Source organism: Oncorhynchus kisutch, linkage group LG25 (genome assembly GCF_002021735.2).
Source record: "Oncorhynchus kisutch isolate 150728-3 linkage group LG25, Okis_V2, whole genome shotgun sequence".
Classification (NCBI taxonomy): Eukaryota; Metazoa; Chordata; class Actinopteri; order Salmoniformes; family Salmonidae; genus Oncorhynchus; species Oncorhynchus kisutch.
In genome coordinates, this window is record NC_034198.2 from 16,510,106 (window position 1) to 16,518,352 (window position 8,247).

The following is an 8,247-nucleotide window of genomic DNA, read 5'->3' on the forward strand; positions in this document are numbered from 1 at the left end:
TGACTAGGCAAAAAGCAGGCACAAATTCATTAAAACAAACTAAAAGTACATTTAACAGAGCTATAAATAGTGTCTTAAGAGCATATTAGCATTGGAATATGAGACACGCATGGCTCATCCAGCCATTGATCTATCACGATCGTCGTAAGAAGCGGACCAAAATGCAACGTGGTATGTGTTCATGATGATATTTTAATTACAGAAAGCCCTGAACACTGAATACAAAACAATAAACGAATAACGACCGTGAAGCTATAATAAGAACTGTGCTGACACAAGCAACTAACATAGACATAGACAATAACCCACAATGGCAAAACAGGCTACCTAAATATGGTTCCCAATCAGAGACAACGACTAACACCTGTCTCTGATTGAGAATCATATCAGGCCAAACACAGAAACAGACAAACTAGACATCCAACATAGAATGCCCACTCAGATCACAGCCTGACCAAACAAAACATAGAAATATACAAAGCAAACTATGGTCAGGATGTGACAAACTCACAGGAACACAAACAATTATCCTGTCACTTCTCCCACTACATACAAGAGCAGGTACTTATACATTCTTGTTCAGTGGAAAAAAATGTATTCTCACAACAGCCTGGCAGCTGATACACCGTGGCATGTAGGAATTCCCATGCTGGGGCACACAGTCTGGGAAAGTTGATATCAAACACATAATAGAACTTCAAGCACTGATCCAGTGCACCAAAAAGTGTACCTTGCTCCAATGCCTGTCCGCTAATGACTGTAAACACCTGTGAGCAGAGACAATTGTCCCCAAGAGCCAACACAAATAGGTAGGGTCTGGTCACCTTTGCCTGGTGCAGGTACTCAACCATGTTGGTCCCAACCTGTTAGATAGAAATCATTAGATTTTACAATATGAGGACTTGTGCAAAGCATGGAAGCACACTGACACACTATTTATTTTGTATACTATATAGCCATTTATATCCATATAAACACTCATTCCCTGTTTGATGCTTAGATCTTCCATACATTTTGGGCTAAGGTTAATGTACACAGCAATGCATTGGAGTGTGCAGTTATGCATAACATATTTTGAAATGCTGTTCACACTTTCATTCAGTGTTTACAAATGCTGTCATCAAATTTTCCCATGAATACCCTTATGCCTATCCACTATTTAAACTTACAAGTTGATGAAGGACTTTCTGGTCTCTTCGAAGCCGGGTAAGAATGTCTTCCTGCCATTGACAGAAGTCTTAAGGCGATGTTACCTTTCCTATCCGGAGAGAAGAATGTTTAGTGATATACTTGATTGTTTTAGGCAAAAGAAAATCATGAGCATCTTGAGGCATGACCAGCAGCATCATTTCAAACTATACCTGCTCTTCGAAGAAAAGATCTTGGACCTGCTTCTCTCGGCTGGCGAAGCAAAGTATTTTGTACACGAAGACCGCAATCCAGTTCTCAGCGAGTTTCGCTGGGTTAAAAATTGAGAAGTCCTGAGCAATCTGTCGTAAAGCAGACAAACAATTACTTTTCCATTGCAGTTAATCACTAGTTTGGCTAGCACCTAAGTTTCGAAGTCCTCTTGACCTCCATCTGGAATGGCTCTTTGATCTTGTTGGCACAGTGTGTCGACAATGAAGGGGGCTGTGCTTTTACTGGTTAGCGCTCCTCTGTGTCTTTCTCACTCCGCCACCCACACGCACAGCCACACACAGCCCCCGAGCGCTGCCTGTTCTATTACAATAGTTGGATTTTCAAATCCGAACAATGAGAGGTCTCAATCTCAGGAGAAGAAAGAAACAGTTGAGAGAACCGGTCAAACCCCGCGCACAATTTCTGAGCAAATATTGCATTAGCAAACGGCCTCCTTTCCAGATAAGTGCGGTCACAGCTCTCCCTGCACTGTGAGTCACGTGGGTCACGTCAGCCAGGCTAGTTAATCACAGCAAACAGAATCAAGTTCAAGTCTGTTTGTTTTTTTAACAACTTTTAACCCACCAGTAGTCAGCAGACTTTTAAGGGATAGCTTCACCCACATTTCTAAATGACATACTTTGACGGGTTCATAAGCCAGGTCAAATGGTGAACAAAGCAAAGGGAGAGAGGAACGAGCCAAATTAATAGGGGTGGCAGTAGGGCCGAGGTTAGAAAGGCACTTTTTTTTTTGAGAAAGGCACTTTTTACCCCTAAATTTACCCCTTTTTGCCTTTACCTCCCTTATCTCACCTCACATTGTATATAGACTTATTTTTCTACTGTATTATTGACTGTATGTTTGTTTTACTCCATGTGTAACTCTGTGTTGTTGTATGTGTCGAACTGCTTTGCTTTATCTTGGCCAGGTCGCAATTGTAAATGAGAACTTGTTCTCAACTTGCCAACCTTAGTGTCCATGAGCTGCTCCCAGCCTGAGGTGTGTTTTGTGTGACAGGTTGGTCACTGAGACAGAATATCTGTGTAAATGACCAATAAAGCATGTATGGTAAAATTAAGTTGTAGGATTTATGGAAGGGCTCAGAAGAAGTCGCACTTTGGCTGTAATAATTATTTGATGAAATAGTATTTCCCACTTTACTCTCCGTTCTTCTCCCCATCAAGTTGACTCGTTGTCATTCTCAATGAACATGACCCCATGCTTAGTGTGACCAATTGATCAGCTTCAATATGGCGATCAAACTGCTGTCTAAGGAGACATAAGTTCTAATTGTGAACGCTTGCATAAGATTACACTTACACTACTCTCCTCTCTACTGACCTGTGATTGCGTCACCAGATTGACTGGATCGTTGCTGTGGGTGTGGCTGGCGCACATAGCCCTGTGTACCGTTTTAGCTTCTTAATGGCATTATAGAGAAGCTCCATCTAAACAAAGGAAATGAGAGAGTGGTACTAATAGGTGTTAAAAGATCTCGTGGACTCAGTTCATAAGCGCTCCACACACAAACACACACACACACATGCAGGCATGGTCCCTCCTTCGTGCACGCACACAAACACACACTTACACACGCACAGCACACATACAGGGAGCTGAGTTATTTGTTTAATCAGTCTAGGTATGCCTGCTGAGTAGTTTAGAAGTCTTTATTAGAGGGGGAGGAAAAGAGCTGGATCTGGATGTAGAGAATGACGTGGGAGGTCCTAGTGCGTCAGTAGAGAGCAGAGAGAGAAGAAGAGCGAAAGTGGGAGGGAATGAGAGAGAGGGAGGGGGGAGAACTCTTGGTTTTAATCACTATTCCCCCCACTGAGTCTCTCTAGATCAGGCAGTACAAGACTGGTAGTACAGACTAGGGTCTGCCTCACAGCTGGGATAACCCAGCTCCATGTACTTTCAACGTTCTATCGTTCTCTGATATTAATATGTTCAGTTTCTAGAGGATGGTGGACCTAGATTATAAACAAAGATTTTTTATTGAAATTAGTAAAATATTAATTTTGATTTTATAATTGTATAATATTTAATGGTTTAATGTCTCACAAAGGATTTCATTAATGTAGTGAAAGGCTAGAGGATTTTATGGCAATTGGTGCGAGACTGGCAAGTAGGCTAATATTGTGGGCACTCTAATTGCATGTAAGCTTTACAACTGAATGGTGTCTAAAACCTACTGAACTGTGTCTAAAACCTATTTCACACAGAATTCAAATATGGCCATGTTTATATGATCCCATTTCAAACTGTCAAATTATTACCACTTTCTTGCCTTTGTACCCCTTATATACATCCCATTGGGTAGCCAGCACTGGGGAGGGGTGCGAGCAAGAGACATACAACTATTATTATTTTTTACTTTGGCCTTGTTGTTGCAATGGTAACACTGTTAATCAAGTTCTAAATTCCTCTGTCAAAATGCAATGCTTTTATTTTTCTTCACATTCCCAACTGTAGTTTAGCTATTTTATCTTGCCATACTTGTACATCATTTGAAAATAATTTCCTTGTAATGTGTTCATTTTCATGTTATGATTAATAAAAATAAAAACGTTGTCAAATATGTTCTGGTAATTAAAGTATTCTGTATTATCCAGCTAGCCAGATAGCTAGCTAACAAGCTTGCAACAAACCAAACATTTTTAAATAAATGTTGAGGTTTTTTGCCTGCAAAAAGATTTATCAGCTGTAGTATGCTATTGGTGATCAGGCCTACCACCGTTGTGTCGTCAGGAAACTTAATAATGGTGTTGGAGTTGTGGGTGAACAGGGAGTACAAGAGGGGACTAAGCACGCACCCATGAAGGGCCCCCGTGTTGAAGGTCAGCATGGCAGATGTGTTGTTGCCCACAGTACCTTCCCCACCTGGGGGCGGCCCATCAGGAAGTTGAGTACAGTTGCAGAGGGTGAGTTGTTCAGACCCAGTGTCCTGAGATTAGTAAGGAGCTTTGAGGGCATTGAATGCTGAGCTGTAGTCGATAAACAGCATTCATCACATAGGTGTCCCTCTTGTCCCGGTGGGAGAGGGCTGTGTGGAGTGCAATAGAGATTGAGTCATCTGTGGATCTGTTCGGGTAGTATGCCAATTGGAGTGGGTCCAAGGTGTCTGGGTTGATGGTGTTCATATAAGCCATGACCAGCCTTTCAAAGAATTTCATGTCTACAGATGTGAGTGCTACGGGGCGATAGTCATTTAAAAGAAAGTGGTATACCTAGTCAGTTGTACAACAATGCCTTCAACTGAAATGTGTTTGCTGCATTTAACCCAACCCTTCTGAATCAGAGAGGTGTGGGGGGCTGCCTTAACTGACATCCACATCTTCAGCACACGGGGAACAGCTCAGGGATTCGATCCAGCAACCTTTTGGTTACTAGGCTACTAGGTTACTAGGCTACTAACCACTAGGCTACCTGCCGCCCCAGGTTACCTTTGAGATTTTGGGAAAAGAAACTATGGTGATCTGCTTGAAACATGTAGGTATTACAGACTGGGTCAGAGAGAGGCTGAAAATGTCAGTCAAGACAATTGCCAGCTGGTAAGCGCATTCACTGCCTTTTTGGTATGCAACTCCAGTGTAGATGTGGCCTTGTGTTGTATCTTATTGTCCCTCTCCCAGTGTCTGGTGTAAAGCAGACTGAAGCAGGGTTTCCTCTAGGCCTGTGCTTAGGTCCATCAGTTTCTTTTAATCCTGAAAAACTCCCCAGTCTTATCCGATGTCAGGCAAACCCTTAATATGATGCAGCCACCACCATTCTTGAAAATGATGAGGCAGTTAGTCAGTGATGTGTTGTGATGTATTTGCCACAAACATAAGGCATTGCATTTAGGCCAAAATGGCATACTTTTGCTGTAGATTTTTTTTTAAATATTACTTTAGCACCTTGTTGCATACAGGATGTATATTTTGAAATATTTAATTTTTATTTTCACTTTGTCATTTAGGTCATTATTGTGGAGTAAGTAGAATGTTGTTAATCCATCCTCAGTTCTCCATTTGAAGCCTTTAACTCTGTAGCTGCTTTAAAAACAGCAATGGCCTCATGGTGAAATCCCTGAGCAGTATCCTTCCTGCAGCTCAGTTCAGAAGGATCTGTATCTTTGTTCTGTCTCGGTGGTTAAATACATCATCCACAGTATACATTTTAAGTTGACCGTGCTTGAAGAGATATTCAATGTCTGCTGTGTTATTGTTACCCATCTACCAATCACTGCCTTTCTTTACGACGCTTTCGGAAAGTTCCCTGGTCTTTGTAGTTGAATCTGTGCTTGAAATGTAATACTTGACTGAAGGATCTTACATGTGTTGTATATGTGGGGGACAGAGGAAGGGGTTGTCACAAAAAAAATCATATCAACCCATATTTTTTTTAAACTTTTGATAACATTTGTAGAATATGTTTTCATTTTGGCATTATGGTGTATTTTGTGTAGATTAATGACCAAAAGAAATCACAACTAAATCCATTTCAATCCCACTTTGACATGGATCCTATAGGTCCTAGAGCTGAATACCTCTGTTAGAGAAATCCTCTGATCATATTTGTAAGTCCCCCAAATTAGAAGCTTCAATGAAGGAGTGCCCTCCTTTACCACACGGCACCGGGGAATTCTGTTTTTAAATTAATTCAAGTCTCTAAGGGGCGTTGCCTCAGTTAATCCCAATGTTCTGAAGGATCATTAGTGTTGGATAGAGAGAGAGAGAGAGGGAGAGCTGAAAGACTGGGCGCTAATTGTGACGGGAGAGAAAATGACTGGCTAAGTAATGAGACAGCTGAAAGGAGGTGGCGGTGCGGGTGGCATGCATTCTTATGAAACATCAGGCGTTTGGGGTTTAGGTAATCATATGTATATGAGGCAGACTGGCTGTGGGGAAAGAGCATCAAATAAGAACATGAGTAGTTGGACACCTAAAGATTGGCTGGTAAGCGTTACAGTATGCTCCGAGAGAATACAACTGATAGTGAATTGTGATGTAACCTTTAGAAATAATCAACCACAATTCAACCCATCTGTTCCCTGCACCTACAGTGCAAACAAACAAAATGCTATTTTCCTTGGACATCGGGGGGGGGGGACATTCCCTTCAACAACAGATCACCACAACATGCTGCCTGGAGCCATCAATTACAGACCATTAAGGTGTCGCCCGATCAAGGGGCTGCATCATCTTGTTAGACTCCATTTCACTCAGTTCGTTAGAGCTGATACTCCCAGCACCTGTCTCAACACGACAGACACAATTAACACATATGGCTATTTATAGCAGCTGTGTTCAGCCAATGGGATCTGATGGGAATTACGGCATAACTTCTACAGGAGGTCGTCTGGTCGTTGGTGGTGTCACTGTGTAAAGTCCTAGTAACATTTTAGAAGGAAAACAGGAACATTATTATTTCTCTTTACAAATAACGATTAAATATAGCTTCATTCAGGCTTTTCAAATTAAAGATCCCATCCAGGATCTTAAGAGCTTAGAAATTAGTAACATTTTGTATGAATGGGAATTCATAACATATCATACAAATTGCACTTACATTTTTAACATAATAATTCAAACAAAAGATCTGGAGCATCACATTAAGAATATGAGACTTTAGAATAGGACCTTTAAACCTTCAGCAGACACTATATTGTAAGATATGAGGAAATACATTATATGGCCAAAAGTATGTGGAGAATCGTTCAAATTAGTGGTTTCAGCTATTTAAGCCACATCCATTGATGACAGGTGTATAAAATTGAGCACACAGCCAAGCAAACTCCATAGGAAAACATTGGCAGTAGAATGACCTTACTGAAGAGCTGTGACTTTCACCTGGCGCCGTCATAGGATGGCACCTTTCCAACAAGTCAGTTCAACAAATTTCTTCCCTGCTACAGCTACACAGGTCAACTGTAAGTGCTGTTATTGTGAAGTTTAAACATTTACAAACAACAACGGCTCAGCCGCGAAGTGGTAGGCCACACAAGCTCACAGAACGGGTCCACCAAGTGCTGAAGCACGTAAAAATAGTCTGTCCTCAGTTCCAACACTCACTACCGAGTTCCAAACTGTCTCTGGAAGCAAAATCAGCACAAGTGCTTCTATAGCAGAGCAGCCGCACAAAATCCTAAAATCACCATGTGCATTGCCAAGCGTCGGCTGGAGTGGTGTAGCTCGCCGCTATTGGACTTTGGAGCAGTAGAAATGTGTTCTCTGGAGTGATGAGTCACACTTCACCATCTGGAAGTCTGACGGACGAGTCTGGGTTTGGCGGATGCCAGGAGATTTCTACCTGACCAAATGCATAGTGTCAACTGTAAAGTTTGGTGGAAGAGGAAAAATAGTCTGGGGCTGTTTTTCATGGGTCGGGCTAGGATCCTTAGTTCCAGTGAAGGGAAATCTTAACACTACAGCATACAATGACATTCTAGACAATTCTGTGCTTCCAACTTTGTGGCAACAGTTTGGGAAGGCCCTTTCCTGTTTTAGCATGATAATGCCCCCATGTACTAAGCAAGGTCCATACAGAGATGGCTTGTCGAGATCAGTGTGGAAGAACTTGACTGGCCTGCACAGAGTCCTGACCTCAATCCTATCGAACCCCTTTAGGATGAATTGGAACGCCTACAGCGAGCCAGGCCTAATCGCCCAACATCAGTGCACGGCCTCACTAATGCTCTTGTAGCTGAAAGGAAGCAAGTCCCCACAGCAAAGTTCCCACGTCTAGTGGAAAGCCTTCCCAGAAGAGTGGAGGCTGTTATAGCAGTAAAGGGTGGACCAACTCCATATTTATGCCCATGATTTTGGAATGAGATGTTCGACGAGCATCTTTTGGCCATGTAG

At 42.0% G+C, this 8,247-nt stretch overlaps 1 long non-coding RNA gene across 1 annotated transcript; it reads right to left on the reverse strand.

Annotated features, from left to right (window-relative positions):
* Positions 1-421: 421 nt before the first annotated feature.
* Positions 422-1,803, reverse strand: LOC109870110 (uncharacterized). The gene is made up of 3 exons (XR_002252099.2): positions 1,362-1,803; positions 1,170-1,258; positions 422-863 (listed from the first exon to the last, which is right to left on the reverse strand). It is a non-coding gene; the product is annotated as an uncharacterized LOC109870110 (long non-coding RNA).
* Between the last annotated feature and the right edge of the window lie 6,444 nt (positions 1,804-8,247).